Genomic DNA, 19,249 nt, shown 5'->3' with positions numbered 1-19,249 from the left:
ACACAACAGATCAGTTTCGGGTATTAAAGTGTTTGTGATCGCCAACAGCAGACTCTTGTCTGGCGAAAATGCAATCCGCCGTGCAGGAAAACTTTGGCTGTTCATCGGCTGAAACTGCATGTTGATGGCACGATCAGCTGAATGCAGCCAATCACTTGGCATTGTGCTCAAGCACCATAAAGTCTGTTTTATATATTTTTTTAAACTAACTCCCTGATCGGGCATTTCAGTTGGTGGGATCGTTCGCAATGCGGCCGATCATTATCTCAAATGTATGGCCAGCTTTAGTCATGTAGCTTTGTTTGGAAAATGGAGATGTAAGTAGAGAATTTCATTGAGATTTAGTGTTGCTATCAATCCTCGTGTAGATGGGCCGCAGAGTCTTGTTGATTATCAACATGCTGGTTTCTTTTATTCATAGGGAAGATAAGCCGCCACCAGAGGAGTCTGGCGTTGGCTTACTCTCCCCATTCAGAACACATGCAAGCTTGGCTAAGACAACAATGCATGTACATAAAGGGTTAGAAGGAACAGCTGTCGGCTGAATACTCTCTAAAGGATCCATTCACATGTCCGCATCTGTTCTGCAATTTTGCAGAACAGGTGCGGACCCATTCATCTTCAATGGGGCCGCAAAAGATGCGGACAGAACACTGTGCGCTGTCTGCATCCGCACTTCCGATCCGCCACCCCGCAAAAAAATAGAACATGTCCTATTCTTATCCGCAGCCACGGACAAGAAAAGGCATTTCTATTATAGTGCCGGCCATGTGCGGTCCGCAAAATGCGGAACACACATGGCCGGTGTCCGTGTTTTGCGCATCTGCAATTTTGTGGACCGCAAAACAGTTGCGGACGTGTGAATGGACCCTAATGTGTATGGTCAACCTCATTCTCCAGGCTTTTTTTGGGTTCTAACATACCAATTACTCCAGGTGGCAGCTACACCTTTTTGAGAGGCAAGTTTAGAAACATCAAACATGATAGCATTGTTATAATTAGGATAACTCGCTGTTTTCATAATGAGCTGCTATTTTGCTTTAGTTTTCACGTATTCAGCAGCTTCATGTAGAAACGTGCTGTTATCTTTTCACTTCTTCAAAATTTCGCAACCTGCTTTTGTAATGTATAAACATACCTTCCCTGTTTTCATTGCCATCGGCACGTTAATCATTGGCTTCAGTTTCTTTTTTTATTTGGGGAAAGTGACCCAGAAAACGTAGCACAGACACCAATGGTATTGTCTGCTAGTGCCTGTTTAATAAATAACCCGTTACATATCATTTCTCTGTACCTGCCAAGGGTTTTACTCCCATAACAGACAGTGATTAATGAGCTTACCTCAAGGGGCATCCGATGAACAATATTGTTTGGCGGATACAAGCTATAGAAGGCAAGCTATAAGTCATACACATAACAAAGGTGAAATCTGTTTTCCCGACTTCCCAATAAACATGCATGGTGTATACGCTCAAAACTTAGCGGTATTCTATTTTATGTCCAATTTCTCAATAAATACATTTTTGCATTTTTGATACATCAGCTTGTGGAGGTACAAGTACAGCTTTATTCAAGACAAACTAGACATAATCATGACCATTCATTGATGAGTACATGAACTGTTCACACAATGTGTCACTATGATTGATCGCTTTACAAATTGTTTGCATTGTGGTATTGCATCATAGATGGGTGTGGGTATCTCCACTAGTGTTAGGCTAGTTTCACATGAGCGAGATCAAGGCATTAAACTCACGGCATGTCTGTGGAATCTCACGTACTGACCTCCCTAGCACTGACAGAGTCTCATAGCATAATACTGAATTATGATGCTATGTAACCCTTAGGGCTCTTTCAGACGGGTGCGTTGCGGAAACATGCACGATTTTCCGCTCGAGTGCAAAACATTGCAATGCGTTTTGCACGCGCGTGAGAAAAATCGGCATGTTTGGTACCCACACCCGGCTTGGGATCGGTGTTCTGTAGATTGTATTATTTTCCCTTATAACATGGTTATAAGGGAAAATAATAGCATTCTGAATACAGAATGCATAATACAGTAGCGCTGGAGGGGTTAAAAATAAATAAAAAATAATTGAACTCACCTTAATCCACTTGATCGCACAGCCGGCATCTCTTCTGTCTTCTTTCTTTGCTTTGTGCAGGAACAGGACCTGTGGTGACGTCACTCCGGCCATCACATGGTCCATCACATGATCCATCACCATGGTAAAATATCATGTGATGGATCATGTGATGACCAGAGTGATGTCACCACAGGTCCTGTTCCTGCACAAAGCAAAGAAAGAAGACAGAAGAGATGCCGGCTGCGCGATCAAGTGGATTAAGGTGAGTTAAATTATTTTTATTTATTTTTTAACCCCTCCAGCGCTAGTTTACTATGCATTCTGTATTCAGAATGCCATTATTTCCCCTTATAACCATGTTATAAGGAAAAATAATAATGATCAGGTCTCCATCCCGATCGTCTCCTAGCAACCGTGCGTGAAAATCGCACCGCATGTGCACTTGCTTGCGATTTTCACGCAACCCCAATCATTTCTATGGGGCCTGCGTTACGTGAAAAACGCACAAAATAGAGCATGCTGTGATTTTTACGCAACGCACAAGTGATGCCTGAAAATTACCGCTCATGTAAACAGCCCCATAGAAATGAATGGGTCGGGATTCAGTGCGGGTGCAATGCGTTAAACTCACGCATCGCATCCGCGCGGAACATTCGCTCATGTGAAAGGGGCCCGGCATAGAATATTGATTTGGTTTGGGAGAAGTAAAACACGGAGCTAGATAAGATTGTGTTTAATGTATAGAAAATATATGAGACACCTGACAGACTTCTGTATCTTCGCTACTGCAGGAGTTTGGGGGAAAAAACTATAAATCTGCCATAAAACAAGTTTGTCTTGAGAAACAAACAGCTAAGATAAGAGTGGAATAATTAGTGCCATTTTCTCCTTTTAAGATGGCCTGTGGACACTTGCTCTTTGCTTTCATTTGCACAAAAGAATCAAATCTCCACAAATCCACTGCCGTTCGGAGCAAGCAGGAACTTGAAGGCACAAAGGTGTTATTTGAAGGAAAATTCTAAGTATACTTGGTAGAGTCATAACAGGCAGGTGCAGCTAGAACAGAGGAACTAAGGGAAGGATTGCAACATGTTCTTGGAACAACTTGCCACAAAAAAAATAACTTCTGCTTTTATGGTTGGTAAAACTGTCATCTAGCAGTGAATATTGTAAACAATCCAAATTTATACTCATCTGACGTTATAATGAACCTTGAACACAAGGCAAAAGACTGTGAGAAAAACAATGGCCTAAGGCTAGGTCTACACGACGACATTTGTCATGCGACAATAAGTCGCGCAACAGATAGGGAACAACTACACTGCAACATTTGTCGTGCAATATTTTGTCGCGCAACGATTTTTATAATGACAGTCTATGGTGTCGCAGTCGAATGGACTTGAATGGATTTTCTGAGACTGTTGCGTCGCAGTCAACAGTCGACAATGTGTGCACCCCTGTCTCTGTATGCGCGATTGTAAACGCCCGTACAATCGCGCATACAGAGCGCTCGTTTCAGAACGCTCAGGTCTGAACCCAGCGTAAGACTTGCGTTTTTGCCTAATCCAGCAGGGATCCGCAAAAACGCTTCCATTACTGATAATACAACCTTCTGCATCCGTTATGAACAGATCCGGTTGTATTATCTTTAACATACCCAAGACGGATCCCTCATGAACACCACTGAAAGTCAATGGGGGATGGATCCGTTTTCTATTGTGTCAGAGAGAAAACTGATCCATCCCCACTGACTTGCATTGTGAGTCATGCCAGATCCGTTTTGCTCTGCATCGCATGACGGAAAGAAAACGGTTTGCTCTCCGGTATGGGAACGCAACCAAACAGAACAGAATGCATTTTGGAGCATTCTGTTCTGTTCAGTTACGTTTTGTCCCCATTGACAATGAATGGGGACAAAATGGAAGACTTTTGCTCCAGTATTGAGATCCTATGACGGATCTCAACACCGGAAAACGTAAACGTAAGTGTGAAAGTACCCTTAGACAGGCAGTCTAGACTGAATGATAAGTTTGATGCAGGGACAGACACTTTTATCTGATTCTATATTGACACTATTGATTGGTTTACTGAGACAGATTTTTACAACAGAATTGCAATAAAGTTTTGGAGCAAAACGGTGCATTTCATGCTCTGCTCCTTTTAGTGAAGCTTATCCCGCTTTCCACTGAGCTCTATCCCCTTGTTCAGCATGATGGAAAAAAGTGTAGAAACGATAGCGGGGATATTTTTTGAACTAGTGTAAAGTAGAACTGGCTTAGTTGCCCATAGCAACCAATCAGATAACACCTTTCATTTTTCACAGCTCCTTTGTGAAATGAAAGGTGGAATCTGATTGGTTGCTTTGGGAAAATAAGTCAGTTCTACTTTACACCAGTTTGATAAATCTCCTGCTAGATGTGCTAATTTCTGCCATTTTGCATAATTTTTTAGACAACTTATTGGTGCCGATACATTAATAAATCTGGGCCTGAGTTTCTCTTACCTACTTTAAATTGAAATTAACATAGTAAATAGTAATTGTGAAAACAATAAAAGAAAGTGGTATTGTGAAGGCTTTCCTCTTGTGCACAATTTGACAAAAGATAACATAATTCTTGGGATAGGCCATCGTTATCTGGTGGCAGGGACTGACTCCTTGTATCTCCACTGATTGGCTGCTTCAATGTAGTTCTAGGGACAGAAGTCAGCACCAGAACTATACAGCTCCATCAATTGCATACCAGACAGAGTTGGGAACTGCAGTTACAGCCAGCCAGTAGCACAGGGGCAACACATGAGGTGCACGGTGGACCGATGAGGGGCCAAATTATAACACACAGTTCATCAGTTTACTCACGGTTAGCAGAAAAGCTCCCTGGGCTGGCAGCTCAGTGTTGAGGTGCACAGCACGAAATCCTCCGGGGCACGCTCTGTGGTAGGGAAGCATCAGCCAAGATAGTGGTTGAGGTGCCCTTGATGTTAGGGGTGCTTGTTGCGGTTGAGTCCCTTGATGGTTTTTGTCGTGACGCCAGTACCGTTAATGGTGGAACAACCAATAGTGGTAAGAATGAGGTAGACAGTGGTGAGATGCAACTCACAACTTTTACTGTTGATGACTTTGGTTGCAGCAGTACAAAAATGCAGTACATCTCTTGATGTTACAGAGTTTCTAGGCTTTTCAGGTTTGATTTAGAGCTGTGGGTCCGGTGTACCTTGTTCCTATTGATGTGCTCAGTCCTATTCCTTATCTTTTCCCTACAAGCTGAACAGGAAAACTCAACTGTCTCTCAGAAGTATGGTGTGGCTGCCAGAAGCTATAAATCCTCCACCATGCGCAAAGGTGTCTGTGGCCCTCAATAATGGCTCTTATCACCGATGAATTCCTAGGAAATGCTTGTTTCTATTCCTGGGAGGCAAACTCTCTCCTACTGGTCAGGTATGCAAGTCTATAGTCCGGCCACAGAAGGAAAACACTCTTCTGCGCCTCACATCTTAGTATCACCTCATAGCGAAGTTGGCTCCACTCACTAATCTGTGTCATGGAGTTTTCACTCTACATTCTCTCCCACTAATCTAATCTGACCTCCTCAGATCTGCTCTAATCTGAACTAAACACACTCCCCACTCTGATCTGATCTCCTCAGAGAGACCTCTAACTAGGCCTGACCTAGGTATATATAGGTATTTATATCCCCATCTAGTGGTGGGATGTATCAATTACACCTAATCTGCCTGGTAACAGGGATTTTGCAGATACATTAATACAAAGTACCACAATACAACATAATGGGGTTGTCAAGGTAAAAAGTGCTTTTAAGCAGTGCCCACACACACGTAGTGGAACGCTGCACAGTGATGCTCTTATTTACTTCAAATGGAGCAGCAGTGTGGTTAGTATAGATCCTTTATGTTTTTAAACCAACCTGAGCCCACTGCCATCAATTTTTTATGTTAGAAAACCCCATTAAACACGGTTTTTAAGGAATCAGATAATGATGACCTATCCTCAAGGATTACCTATCCTATATTCAGGATCAATCAGGTATCAAATCAGTGGGGGTGCAACACCCACCACCCCACTGATCAGAAGGTTTCATCTACTGTGTAGTTTCCGGTGCCGGTTTACTGCAGCTCAGCTCCTGTTCACTTGAATGGGAGCTAAGCTGCAGTACCCCAGCACGCTACTACACAGTGAACACTCAGACAGCTACGTGAAATAGCTGAACAGCGGAGGCACTGGACACACACCAGTCTGATTTCTGATGTCCTATCCCGAATACAAGTCAATACAAATCAGTATCTAGGTCCTGGAAAAACCACTGGGGAATATTTACTTACGGACTTGCAACTACTTTAGCTGAAAAAAGGCCCTTTTTTTTAACCGGCAATGTGACAATATTTAGTTGCATAGCTGGTTATACACTGTGTCCACCAGTTTGGCATGATGGGGCAAAGACACATCGGGGGCTATGCTGGGGCCTGGACTCCAGTCCTGACAAATTTATTAACATTTATGCCTGGAAATGTGCCCCGTTGTCAGTAATGTTAGCCATTTGATGAACAAGAAATGCAATACCTTGAAGATATAGACACTGCTATGGGAAAACTATCATCTGATCTATCAGCTGCAAGGATTAGATCACGACTATGGCCCACCGCCCAGTGCTCCGTTTCCACGTGTGGGCTTTTCTGAGGTCTGATGGGTGCTGAGTGGGGGTCTTTGGGCTTATCTGAGGTCTGATGGGGGCTGAGTGGGGGTCTCAAAAATCTCATCATGGGGGTGTTGGGGCTGATCAGGTCTGATGGGGGCTGAGTGGGGGTCCGATGGGGGTCTTTGGGCTGATCTGAGGTCTGATGGGGGCTAAGTGGTGGTCTGATGGGGGTCTTTGGGCTTATCTGAGGTCTGATGGGTGCTGAGTGTTTTTTTTTGGGCTTATCTGAGGTCTGATGGGGGCTGAGTGGGGGTCTTTGGCTTATCTGAGGTCTGATGGGGCTGAGTGGGGGTCTCATGGGGGTCTTTGGGCTGATCTGAGGTCTAATGGGGGCTGAGTAGGGGGTCTTTGGGCTGATCTGAGGTCTGATAGGGGCTGAGTGGGGGTCTTTAGGCTGATATGAGGTCTAATGGGGGCTGAGTTGGCTGATATGAGGTCTCTCTGCAGTGGCAGAGAGACTCACTGAGGCCAGCAGCAGCCATTTTAGTCGATTACAGCCACTCTGCAGCTTTTGCTCTAATCTGACTGAAATGGCTGCTGCTGGCCTCAGTCTCTCTGCCAATGCTGCTCTTATGGTGACCAGACATGGCAACGTGGAGGGGGCCCCATGGATCCGTTTCACACCGGGGCCCCATGGATTGTGTGTATGCCACTGATCACGACAACAAACTAGGTAGCTCTAACAGTGTGGTTTCACACATGCCACTTTGATACAGTTTTTAAAGATTTAGAGAATTAAAAAATGAGAGTAGAATCTTTCCCATTTCCTATAATTCTCCTCAATTTTATTATCTACCCCTTGATTTACCGTTATCAAAACAGCATGTGTGAAACCACACTATTATGATTTTTCGATAGCAGCCGTTCATACATTAAACACTATGGTAGCTCACCAAGCTTTAGATATGCTATATAGCCTCACTCTACAAACTTTTTTGTGAGATCAAGTTACAATTAGTAGCTTTCTTTCTTTCAAATGCATACAAGCTGAATTCACACATTTCAAACATAATATTTTTTAACCAAAAAAAGTTAAGTAGGGCTATCTAAGTCTTTAGAGCTTAGAACTGAACTCTGACCATACACATAAGATATAGCTGTTGGCAAACAAGAGACAGCTGTCTGCCATGGCTTCAATACAGAAATAAGCTCCCAGAGGAAATCTACTTTCTTCAGGACCTACTTTCTTCAGGACCTGGCTAAAGGACCTTTGATGACGTCACTGCGCTCATCACATGGTCCATCACATGGTCCTTCAGGACCATGTGATGAGTGCAGTGACATCATCAAAGGTCCTTTAGCCAGTTCCTGAAGAAAGTAGAAAGAAGAGGAGATCCACTACTCGACCAAGTGGATGGGGTGAGTTAAATTTTTTAATATTTCTAACCCCTCAATGGACATTTTACTAAGCATTCTGTATTAAGAAAGCTATTATTTTGCCTTATAACCATGTAATAAGGGAAAATAATAAAATCTACAGAACACCTAACCCAAACCCGAACTTCTGTGAAGAAGTCCGGGTTCGGATCTGGGTACAAAACATGCCGATTTTTCTCATGCGCGTGCAAAACTCATTAAAACGCTTTGCACTCACACGGAAAAATCACGCATTTTCCCGCAACGCACCCGCATCTTGTCCGGCCATCACACGCGACGCCCATGTGAAAGAGGCCTATTGGTGTTAACTGCTGCAGATGTGAACCTACTAGAGATGCATGAACTTCTTGAACTAAGTTTCATGTCTGATTGATCAAATGTTTCACAAAATTCGATTTGTGTCTGAATAGATTCTACACAAATAAAATATGCTCCAATTAACCTAAAAACTAGTATATCACTCTGAAATCTCCAAGGACTCAGATTTTATTTTCTTACTTATTTGTTATCTCTTTTAAAAAAAAAATTACAAATTTTTGGTTCTTCTCTCATCCCCCCCTTACCCCATCCCTTTTAAAGAGGACCTTTCACCAAAAAAAAAAAATTTAAACTAAGACCATAGCTTTACTTACATGCCCCCATGAATTCTTGATCGTTATTTCTTTTTTCAAACTGTGCCCCCGTTTGTCCGCTATGCTCCCCGGAATACTTCCCGCCGTTTATGTTAATGAGCCAGCCTCAAATGGGCTGGCTTTAAAAGTTCTCCTCGGCGTGCCTTCTATCTTCTCCCTGGCACGGAGCGCATCCAATCAGCGCGCTCCGCTCTTAGCCAGGGAGCAGACGCTCCAGTTCTCGCGAGACTTCAGAGAACTGGAGCGATTTCGTCTATCCGGCTAAGAGCGGAGCACGCTGATTGGATGCGCTCCGTGCCAGGGAGAAGATGGAAGGCACGACCGGGAGAACTTTTAAAGCCAGCCCATTTGAGGCTGGCTCATTAGCATAGACGGCGGGAATTATTCCGGGGGGCATAGCGGACAAACGGGGGCACAGAATGAAAAAATAATTAACGTTCAAGAAATCATGGGGGCATGTAAGTAACGCTATAGTTTTAGTTACATTTTTTTTTTTTAGGTGAAAGGTCCTCTTTAAGCCCTTTAAGGCAGTGACAGCAATAGCAAATAATGTTAGAGACACTGACATACTTGACATAGCTATCAGTAAATGCTTGATTGACAGTGTTAAGTTTTATGGATTTTGTTTTTATGTGTTCCCTATGCAGTTAAATCGATCTGTTGTCTTCATTCTCCAGGTCAGCATGATTACAGTGATACCACAATTATATAGTTTTTTTGTACTTTAATACTGAAAAAAATAAAACTGTGCATTGCCATATTCTGACCCTGATACTTTTTTATATTTACATCTATGGGGATGTATGAGGGTTCATTTTTTGTAGGGCGATCTGTAAGTGATAGCATTTTGGAGTGTGTATGCCGTTTTGTTAACTTTTTATTCCATTTTTTGGGGGAATTGTCCTTTTTGATTTATTTTTCATTACAGCATTCACTGTACAGGATATTTATACTTTACAGGATGTTTATACTTTAATAGTATGGGCATTTTGGGATGCGACCGTTCAAATAATGTTTATTTTTTTATTAGAATTTTTTAAATATTTTTAAAAAAATGTTTTACACTTACTGTACATTAGGTCCACTAAAGCTACTTGTCCAGCAGACTACAATAAATTACCATTGCAGCACTGCCACAGGGAGGGCTCTATAGGGACTATTGCTGTGGTAGCCTCGGATCCTATAGAGTGCCCAAGGCTACCACAGCGAACCAACAGCTTCCCCAATCTCAGCATGGGAAAGTCATTCGTGCTGCGGGAGCACAGCACTTCTAGGAAAAAGCCTCTCAGACATTGCAGTCACAATTGACCACAGCATTTGAGGAGTTAACTGTCTGTGATCAACTTTATCGCCAATCACAGACTTTAGACTAGGGTGTCTGCCATAGTTATGACACACATTCCAACTTTAAAGACCTGACATCCGCTGCATATGTACAGCAGATATTAGAAGGGGGTTTAGTAAAAGAAACACTGTTTAAGCCTTTCTGACTGTTGCCAGGCCTTTACACATATGACGTGTCACGACTAAGATCCCAACATGGGTCAGAAATGCACAAATGTATTACGTCTATTGGGATGTATATGCCTTCAAGTTTTAAGATGGGTTTTTAATACATTTGGATTTTTAAATATACATGTTGGAGAACTATTTCCTCAATCTATAGCCTTAGTCCACAGACTTTAAGAATTCCTCAGTATATTAACTACACACTAGCAAATAGGTCTAGAGTACTCTAGGATCATAGGGGGTCTAGTTTTCACCTCGTTTATGATATCACCTTAAAGGGGTTGGCCACTCTCTGGCTACTTGTTACTAATGTGTATATACGATGACTATATGGCACTTTCTAATATAATCTTTGTTGAAATTCGAGTCCATTTTCTACATTTCATAAGGTATGCCTCCTTGTTTGCCAAGCCTTTTGTGCTGTCCACATAGAGGTCTTGTCCATAAAACAGCCGCTGATGGAGGGTCAAGTGACCAGGCAGATCAACTCCATGTGATGTCTTTTGCATTCTAATACACTAAATTCCCAACAGTGCAAGTGCAAATGGCAGTTGCAGTGTATTTGAACAGAGGTGACATCATATGGAGGTCATTTGTCTGGTCACATGACCCTCGATCAGTAGCCATTTTATGGACAAGACCTGTGGACAGCACAAAAGACTTAGCAAACATGGGGGCATACCTTATAAAATATAGAAAATTGTGCAGAATAAAAAAAAAAAGACTATATTAGTAAGTGCTATATAATCATCTTACAAATACATTGGTCAACAGTAGTGATGAACGAGCACCAAAGTATTCCTGTGCTCGGCCGAGCACCCGAGTATAATGGAAGTCAATCAGAAACAACCAGGCACCCCCTGCTCGGAAAAGAAGAGGGTGTGGTGTCTGGTTCATAAAAAAAAGTTACAAATTGATGGAAACCAGATCAAAATGGTTTGGAAATAGCATTAAGAGGATAGCTGGATGCGTCTTAGACTTCTATTATATACAACATACAATAGACAACCACGCAAAGGCTGTATGCCAAAAGCCAGAGACAGATGACAGGCTTAGTCAGCATACCTTACAATGACAGCCTTGTGCACTATGAGATTTTCCAAATCAGCTCTCATCTGACTGAAAACCAGTAAATCTCAAAGTTATTTTGCATCTGTTGGATGGCTTGGGTGGACCTGCACACCTAGATCAATATCATTAGGGTGACAAAAAGTTTTCCAATTGTCCTAACATAATATCCAAAAACCATTCTATACAGTTTTGTCATGTAAAAACTAATTTGCATAAACATGTACATATGGGAAAGACTTGTTAGAGACTCAAAAGTCGATTTGAGGACTATTGTTGTATCTGGCAGCAATATAATTATTAGCGCAACCTGCGCTAAATTGCGTAGAATTGTCAGAGCGTATATTTAGTGCTGCTGGGGACATAATAACTGATGAGCACACCCGCCTGTCAACTGAAAATTATGACCGGTTGACTCTTATAAAAATAAACAAGGCCTGGATTGCCCCTAAATTCTCTACTCCACCAGAGGAAAGCAGCTGAACATATAGGCACTCTAAATATGGCTTTTATGGTGTATTGAATACACTGTATTCCCATGCACCCTTCCACCACTAAAAAGGGTATATGGTTCAATCTCCCTTTTCTCGTCCTCCTCCTCCATCATATCAACATGCTTATTAGGCTGCCCTCGCTCCTAATGTTTTAGAGGGTCAGTTCAGCAGCAGGCCCTCACACATAATGTTTTAGAGGGTCACCAGCAGGCCCTCGCCTATAATGTTTTTGAGGGTCACCAGCAGGCCCTCGCCCATAATGTTTTAGAGGGTCACCAGCAGGTCCTCGCCCATAATGTTTTTGAGGGTCACCAGCAGGCCCTCGACCATAATGTTTTTGAGGGTCACCAGCAGCCCATCGCCCATAATGTTTTAGAGGGTCACCAGCAGGCCCTTGTTCATAATGTTTTTGAGTGTCACCAGCAGGCCCTCGCCCATAATGTTTTAGATGGTCAGATCAGCAGCAAGCAGTCGCCCCTAATGTTTTAGAGGGTCAGCTCAGCAGCAGGCCCTCGCCCATAATGTTTTAGAGGGTCAGCTCAGCAGGCCCTTGCTCCAATAGTTTTTGAGGGTCACCAGCAGGCCATCAATCATAATTTTTTAAGCGTGTGTCGGATCCCCTCCTCTATGTGTAATAAAGGGTGTATTATAGTGCCTCTTGCTTGTAATTTTTGGCAGCACATGCAATTTATATACAAGTAAATATACAGGAAAGAATGTTTCCTAACAATTTTTTCCTCTAAAATCGATTTTATGTTTGGTTTTGTGCATATTATTGTCAGTCTGTAAAAGTGGCTTACTATTCGGACAACATCGTTCCCAGCAGCGACCTGGGAGTCCAAGATGCATCCAGACATCCTCCCCATGCTGTTCCCGAACCATTTCAGTGGTGTTTCTATCAATTTCTGACCTTTTTATGTGAACCAGACACCCCCTCCTCTTCAGAGCAGGGGGTGCCTGGTTTAATGCTCGGGTTCCCCCATTGACTTCCATTGTGCTTGGGTTCCCCCATTGACTCGGGTTCCCCCATTGACTTCCACTTTGAGCATCCCAAAGTGTTCTACTCGAGCACCCGAGCACTTTGCAGCTAGACCAACACTAGTATTAGAACCTGGGACCACTGGAGGATCCTCTGGTACGCTGGTGGGCCAGTCAGAGACTGGTGAAGAACCTAGGGGTAGTCTTAGCTTCCTTCTACCCAGAGTGGTTAAGGAAGACTAGTATCAGTCTGTTTGCTGGTTGTTGTTCCGGACAGTGACAATAGTATTTCCTTACACCAGCCTCACACTTCCACTCAGAAATAAGGTGTAGTTAGTGATGAATATGGATGGCAGAAGACAAAGTGAAAAATGGTATGTAGCCGCATCCTAAGTTTTACTATTCGGTCCTCATAATTACGCTGCTGTGCGCATCATGCCTTCTCTGCAGCATTACATTTAGCATTATTCATGTGCTGTGATATTACTGCATTATCCCTGTAGTTGGGCATCTTACATTATTGCTTATTTTTTTCTAGTACTGTTATATCACAGTGTACATGCCAACATTTTAGTGTGTGTTATTTCTGTGCTATGATATCATGGTGTGCCTATAACTGTTCTGTAATACAATGAATTTGGAAAGTCTTCAGACCCTTTTACTTTTTTCACATTTTTTGTTTGTACTAAAAGCTAATAAAAATAAGTTTTACCTCATCAGCCTGCACTTAGTACCCCATGATGACAAAATGAAAACAGAATTTTAGAAATATTTGCAAATCTATTAAAAGGGAAAAACTAAAATGTCTTATGGGCATCAGTATTTAGACCTTTTGCTATGACACAGCACAATTTAGCTAATCTTTGAGATGACACCTTGATCACAGCGGAGAGTGTCACAGCCAGGGAGAAGGTGAGTTTTTTTTTCTCCCTGGCTGTGACCCTCTCTGCTGCAATTGGACAGCTCACAGCCAGGTAGAAGGAGACGTCCACGGAGAAAGAATCAGTCTCCTCCTCATTGCTCCGATTATAAAATTAGCATACCAGGCGGGAGAAGACAACGAGGGTCACAGCAGGCGAATGGAGCGGCGCCCAGGAAAAATAGTAAGTGCAGTTAGATCCCTGCACTATCCCCTACGTATCCTGATACTTAATTTATAATGTTTGGACCCATGAAAGGTCCTCTTTAAGCCATGAGGAGGAAAGCACTGCCTATAGGGCTCAATGAATTATGTTGAGGAACAGATCTGGCGAAGGGTACAAAAAATATCTGCTGCACTGAAAGTTCCCAAGAGCACAGTGGCCTCCATAATTATTAAATGGAAAAAGTTTGGAACAACCAGGAATCTTCCTAGCGCTGGCCGCCACACCAAGTAAGTAATTGGGGGCTAAGAAACTTGGTAAGAGAGATGACCAAAAACCCAATGGTCACTCTGGCTGAGCTCCAAATATCCTGTGTGCAGATAGGAGAAACTTCCAGAATGTCATCCATCAGTGCAGCACTTACCCAATCTGGGGTTTATGGTAGAGTAGCCAGAAAGAACCTCTCCTCAGTAAAAGACACATGAAAGCCCACCTGAAGTTTTCAAAAAGAGCACCTAAAGGACTCTCAGACTGTGAGAAACAAGATTTTCTGGTCTGATGAAACTAAAATTGATCTTTCAGGCCTCAATTCTAAGGGTCAGGTCTAGAGGAAACCAGGCACTGCTCATCACCTGCCCAATACAAGCGATATGGTGGTGGCAGCATCATGCTGTAGGGGTGTTCTTCCGTGGCTGAAACAGGGAGACTGGTCCGGTTTGAGGAAAAACTGAATGGAGCAAAACACAAAGATATTCTTAATGAAAACCTGATCCACAGTGCTCTGTACCTCAGACTGGGCCAAAGGTACAACTTCCAACAAGACAATGACCGTAAGCATAACACAAAGACAACACTAAGTACCGAGTAAAGAATCTGAATACTTATGTCAATATACAAGATTTTAGTTTTTCCTTTTCAATAAAAAAGTGAAGATTTCAAACATTAGGTTTTCACTTTGTCATTATGGACTGTTAAGTGCAGAATGAATGGGGGAAACTTGAATTTATTTTTATTTTAGAAGGCTGCAACAAAAAATGTGAAAAAAAGTGAAAAACTTCCCGAGAGCATTGTACAGTCATGTGAAAAAATTAGGACACCCTTTGAAAGCATGTGGTTTTTTGTAACATTTTTAATAAAAGGTTATTTCATCTCCGTTTCAACAATACAGAGAGATTAAAGTAATCCGACTAAACAAAGAAAACTGAAGAAAAGTCTTTTCAAGATCTTCTGTAAATGTCATTCTACAAAAATGCCTATTCTAACTGAGGAAAAAGATAGGACACCCTTGCCCCTAATAGCGAGTGTTACCTCCTTTGGCTGAAATAACTGCAGTGAGACGGTTCTTGTAGCCATCTACCAGTCTTCGACATCGGTCTGAGGAAATTTTACCCCACTCCTCAATGCAGAACTTTTTCAGCTGTGAGATGTTTGAGGGGTTTCTTGCACGTACAGCCCTTTTCAAGTCACCCCACAGCATCTCAATGGGATTCAAATCTGGACTTTGACTTGGCCATTCCAGGACTCTCCATTTCTTCTTTTTCAGCCAATCTTTGGTTGATTTACTAGTATGTTTTGGGTCATTGTCATGTTGCATGGTCCAGTTCCGCTTCAGCTTTAATTTTCTAACTGATGGTCTCACATGTTCTTCAAGCACCTTCTGATACACAGTAGAATTCATTGTGGATTCTATGATGGTGAGCTGACCAGGTCCTGCTGCAGCAAAGCAGCCCCAAACCATGACACTTCCACCTCCATGCTTCACAGTTGGTATGAGGTTCTTTTCTTGGAATGCTGTGTTTGGTTTACGCCAAACATGTCCTCTGCTGTTGTGTCCAAATAATTCAATTTTGGACTCATCTGTCCAAAGAACATTATTCCAGAAGTCCTGGTCTTTGTCAACTTTATCTCTGGCAAATGTCAGTCTGGCCTCGATGTTTCTCTTGGAAAGGAAAGGTTTCCTCCTTGCACACCTCCCATGCAAGTTAAACTTGTACAGTCTCTTTCTGATTGTAGAGGCATGTACTTCTACATCAACAGTAGCCAGAGCCTGCTGTAGTTCTCGAGATGACACTTTAGGGTTTTTGGAGACCTCTTTTAGCATCTTGCGGTCTGCTCTTGGGGTGAACTTGCTGGGGCGACCAGTCCTGGGCATGTTGGCAGTTGTTTTGAAAGCCCTCCACTTGTAGACTATCTTCCGGACAGTGGAATGGCTGATTTCAAAATCTTTTGAGATCTTTTTAAATCCCTTCCCAGACTCATAGGCTGCTACAATCTTTTTTCTGAAGTCCTCTGACAGCTCTTTTGCTCTCACCATGGTGCTCACTCTCACTTCAACAGTCAGGAGCACACCAAACTAAATGTCTGAGGTTTAAATAGGGCAAGCCTCATTCAACATGCAGAGTAACGATCTACTAATTATGTGCACCTGGTGTGATATACCTGTGTGAGATCTGAGCCAATTTAAGAGGGAATACATGTGAGGGTGTCCTATCTTTTTCCTCAGTTAGAATAGGCATTTTTGTAGAATGACATTTACAGAAGATCTTGAAAAGACTTTTCTTCAGTTTTCTTTGTTTAGTTGGATTACTTTAATCTCTCTGTATTGTTGAAACGGAGATGAAATAACCTTTTATTAAAAATGTTACAAAAAACCACATGCTTTCAAAGGGTGTCCTAATTTTTTCACATGACTGTATATCACTGTGCTCATTATCCATATATTGTAACATCTCTATGTTCATTATCCCATATTCTGACATCACTTTGAGCATTATCTATGTACTGTGACATCATTGTGCACATTATACCTATGTTGTAACGTCACTGCGTATTACCCTACTAATGAGACATTACTGTGTTCAGCATCCCTATACTGTGACATCACTGTGTGCATTATCTATGTACTGAACATCAATGAGTACACTATCCTAATGCTGTGACATCACTATGCACATCATTCTTGTGATGCAATGTCATTGTGCACATTACTCCATTATCGTGAAATTGCTGTGTATATTAACCAATGTACTGTAACATCACTATACTGTGACATCACTGTGTACATTTTCCATATAATCACTGTGGATATTATACCTGTGCTGTAACTTCGCTGTGCACATTACTCCACTACTGTAATATTTCTGTGTATATTATCCATGCACCATAACATCGATGTATTCAGCATCACGATACTATGATATCACTGTGTGCGTTATCCATTTACTGTGACATCACTGCACATTATCCCGCTACTTTGACATCACTGTGTGCATTATCCATGTATTGTGGCATTAGTGCATGCTTTATTCTTATGCATAAGGGAGTTATGCAGTTTTCATATTCGGAACTTGCTGCTGAGGGTGGTCATGGTGGAATAGGTTTACATTACAAGCTTTGTTATGGGGTCCCATGGTTGCTTGCTACACCCCTTAAAGAGGTTTTCCCATCTCATAAAATAGGGGCATATCGCTTGGGACCACACCTACACTGAGAGCGGAGCCCTAAAAGTCATGGAGGGTGAACTGCACATGCGCAGCTGCCCTCCATTCATTTCTATGAGGCCGCCGAAAATAGCCGAGCACTGGTTCTGCTTTTTCCGTTGGCCCTATAGAAATAAATGGGAGCGGTGGCCGTGCAAGCATGGTGCGTTCCCATTCACTACTACGGGGAGAGTCCTTGGGGGTGGCCGAACCTGGGGAAACTCTGGGTCCTCCGGCCACCACCTTCCTGGTGTAGGTGCGGGTCCCACAGGTAGGACCCTCACTCATCAGACAATGGGGGCATATCCTAGCGATATGCGCCCATTGTCTCAGATGGGAATACCCCTTTAATGTAACAGGTAACAAATAATGGATAGATAGCCCTAAATGTTTGGACCTGGGCTATGCAATGAATTCCTTTGTCCTTCAGTCTTACAATGTCATGTTACAGGTTGATGCTAAGATGTGAGATGTTCAGGTCACCCCAAACAACAGTGTGGGTACTGCGATATAGAATAGAATGAATAGAATATCTAGACTTGAGTAAAATATGTGTGATCTCCCCTTTTCAGCATTTTGAAGGCTGATCTAAAATGTCCTTTGTGATGCAATACTTAGGCTACTTTCACACTTGCGTTTGATCGGATCCGTTCTGAACGGATCCGATCATATTAATGCAGACGGAGGCTCCGTTCAGCACGGATCCGTCTGCATTAATAACTTAGAAAAATTTCTAAGTGCGAAAGACTGAGCCATATGGTGTCATCTTCAGGCGGATCCGTTCCCATTGGCTTACATTGTAAGTCTGGACGGATCCGCACGGCCAGGCGGACAGCTGAACGCTGCAAGCAGCGTTCAGCTGTCCGCCTGGCCGTGCGGAGGCGAGCGGAGCGGAGGCTGAACGCCGCCAGACTGATGCAGTCTGAGCGGATCCGCATCCATTCAGACTGCATCAGGGCTGGACGGAAGCGTTCTGCTCCGCTCGTGAGCTCCGTTTGAAGGACAGCAGAACGCTAGTGTGAAAGTAGCCTAATAAAGACATTTCTATTGACAGGTATCCTTTGGATCTTAAAATGATTGTAGATAATTTAGAAATGTTAGATTTTATCTTTTTTTTTTTAACTAAGTCAACAATACTGATTTATGATATCATCAGTGACCGTCACAGTCCGAGCTGTTTGGTCTCTGATTATCATATACAGTAGATTTTCAGGATGTGACTGTAGGACTGTGAGTTCCACCAGTGGAAATTATGCTAAAAGCAGCAGCCTGTAAACAGGTGTGATGGCAGCATGAGAATTTTTTATTTGACTAATTCATAGATTTTTGTTCCAGTTTCTCTGCTGTGACAGTAAGCTTTGTTAGCAAGTATCACGTGGACTCTGATTAATAGGAAACATAATGCACAAATGCAAAATATCACACATAAAATGCTAGCTTAGAAACATTTTCTCCTATTTAAAAAAAAAAGCACACCAGGTGTTAAATGACAAGTCATATTTCACTGATGTGAAAACTAATTTCATTCCTGCATAATAAAAGAAAAAAGCTTAACCCCTTCAGGCACCGTGATGTACCGGTACACCACGGTGGCTGAGGTGAACCCACTCCATATGCTGTGGGTGCTGGCTGTATAATACAGCAGGCACACAGCCGCAATGACGATGAACGCCAATCACGCCAAACTCCATCATTTAATCCCTCAAATGCTGCGATCAACAGTGATTGTGGCATCTGTGAGGTAAGGCAGAGGGATGTGGCTCTCTCTGCCTTCTGATTGAAGTCTCCGCAGTGAAATGGCTGGGCTTAAATCGGTTACCATGGCAGCCTG

Source organism: Bufo gargarizans, chromosome 2, assembly GCF_014858855.1.
Source record: "Bufo gargarizans isolate SCDJY-AF-19 chromosome 2, ASM1485885v1, whole genome shotgun sequence".
NCBI lineage: Eukaryota > Metazoa > Chordata > Amphibia > Anura > Bufonidae > Bufo > Bufo gargarizans.
The sequence above is the reverse complement of the archived record's forward strand: the minus strand, read 5'-3'. Positions refer to the sequence as shown.